We start from the raw sequence: 2,224 nt of genomic DNA, 5'->3' as shown, positions 1-2,224 counted from the left end.
AGGTTAAGTGGAATATCAGAGGGAAGAATGTGTCCCTGCCATTGGGGGAAATTTAAGAAGAGATGGTCTTCCAAGGCAGCTGTATTACTAAAGAGGTAAGAGAGATTGTATAGGGAGGGATGCAACATTTTAATGTGATAGTAAGTAGACCTTTGCTGATCTTAATTTTCAGTATAGTACCAAGAGTGGGAACTGAATTGGTCATGAGCTATTCTCCCAGAAATTATGTATCATGTACAATAAACCCATGGAGTCTGTAAATAAACAGAAAATGAAGTAGGTGTAAAAAGTTCAGGGTTTATTTTGTGCATGACTATTTCCCATGAAAAGGATCTATGAGAGAAAATATATTCTAGATAAGGGCAAAAGATGTTATTATCAAGTGGCTAAAGACTCAGTGATTAACATAACATTTGTAAAGTGTTTATGTTTCCTTATGCAGTGAAACTGTTTCTGAAAAAGAAAAGGTTGGCAGTGACAGGTTAGCACTGATATTGGTGCATCTTTCTTTTTACTGTGTTGAAGCTTGGATTTGCTAAACAAATCAGAATTTACCGAAATGATTCTTTTCTGAAACAAGTCTAAACAGGATATTTACAAAGGTCCTTGAGTGAGTCATTCAAGATTGTATAATCTTTTCCCATTATTACTCATTTCTGTATGTTTAGATCCCAGCTGGACAAGAAAGAGCAAATGCCAAAATAGAACAAGAATGGTTTTGTTGAGGTGTTTACAGAATAAGCAAAGCCTGGGTTTTAATTGGAATTTAATTCAGAGTTCTGTCCGAGTCCATCAAATGATCCCTGTTGAAGATTAAAAGTTTACTGCCTTAGGTAGCACATCTTAAATTATTTTTGATAGTATTTACTCTGAAAATTTAAACTATGTACCTCTCACATTTTAAGCTGTCAACAAGATTTTTTTTCATTATAAAGTTAAACAATTATAGAGGATGTAATTTTTGACCTTTTTTTTTTTTTTTTTTGAGACAGAGTTTCACTCATGTTACCCAGGCTGGAGTGCAATGGCACGATCTCGGCTCACCGCAACCTCCGCCTCCTGGGTTCAGGCAATTCTCCTGCCTCAGCCTCCTGAGTAGCTGGGATTACAGGCACGCACCACCATGCCCAGCTAATTTTTTTGTATTTTTAGTAGAGACGGGGTTTCACCATGTTGACGAGGATGGTCTCGATCTCTTGACCTCGTGATCCACCCGCCTCGGCCTCCCAAAGTGCTGGGATTACAGGCTTGAGCCACCGCGCCCGGCCCTTTTTGACCTATTTTAAATATTGCCATTCTACAATAAGCATGCAACATCACTTTCAGGTATATTCAGTAAAATCTAAATATCGTAGTGGTTTGACCCCTATGTTATTTTTTTAAAAATAGTCTTTATTAGCAGTGAGAAAGTTTATATTTTTCTTTTGTTTTGACTCATTTTAAAATTTAAGTTCCTCTTATGGAATGTTATCAAAAATTATATAGTTATATGCTTAGAAGTCCTCTATTGATTAAGCCATCAAACTCATGTACATCAAAATTTGTACCTTAAAGTTTAAAGCTTTTTTCTTGTGAACATAATCCTATAAAGGTTAAAATTTTCCTGGACCGAGTTGTCTTTGTAATTTCTAACACACAATTGATCAAAACAATATAAAGCTATTGTAAAATTTGAAAGATTATACAAATTGTAAAACTTTATTGAAAATGTATCTTAATGAGATGATTAGGGCTGTTTTCCCAATTCACAATCCAACAGGTTAAATATTCCTTAAAACTAGGATGTGGTATGGCTTAACACATTTCACTCTTACTTTGATAGATTTAAATACTGAGAAAATATGTTTACATAATAAGTAGATGAAAACGATATTTTATTGTGCATTGCTACTCAATTTTTAAAGCATTTTCTGAGTTATATGCCAAAAATCAGTGATTTATCAAAAGTCATTTTCAAATTACCTCTCAGCTGACATTTCAAGTCCTCTTTAATTTTTTTTAAAATAAACGATTGGTTTGAAAAATAATTTATCACACTCCTTAATTTTTTTTTTTTTTTTTTTTTGAGACAGAGTCTCACTCTGTCTCCAGGCTGGAGTGCAGTGGCACAATCCTGGCCCACTGCAACTTCCGTTTTCCAGTTTCAACCAATTCTCCTGCCTCAGCCTCCCGAGTGGCTGGGACCACGGGCACGCACCACCACGCCCGGCTAATTTTTTGTACT

The 2,224-nt window shown here is 35.3% G+C and overlaps 1 long non-coding RNA gene across 1 annotated transcript; it reads right to left on the bottom strand.

Moving 5' to 3' along the window:
* Nucleotides 1-816: 816 nt before the first annotated feature.
* On the bottom strand, nt 817-1,364 carry LOC116550717. The gene is made up of 2 exons (XR_004268548.1): nt 1,278-1,364; nt 817-966 (listed from the first exon to the last, which is right to left on the bottom strand). It is a non-coding gene; the product is annotated as an uncharacterized LOC116550717 (long non-coding RNA).
* Between the last annotated feature and the right edge of the window lie 860 nt (nt 1,365-2,224).

This window comes from Sapajus apella, unplaced genomic scaffold (assembly GCF_009761245.1).
Source record: "Sapajus apella isolate SASKATOON/1434 unplaced genomic scaffold, GSC_monkey_1.0 scaffold1, whole genome shotgun sequence".
Lineage (NCBI taxonomy): Eukaryota > Metazoa > Chordata > Mammalia > Primates > Cebidae > Sapajus > Sapajus apella.
Note: the sequence above shows the minus strand (reverse complement) of the source record. Positions and strands in the feature narration are given on the sequence as shown.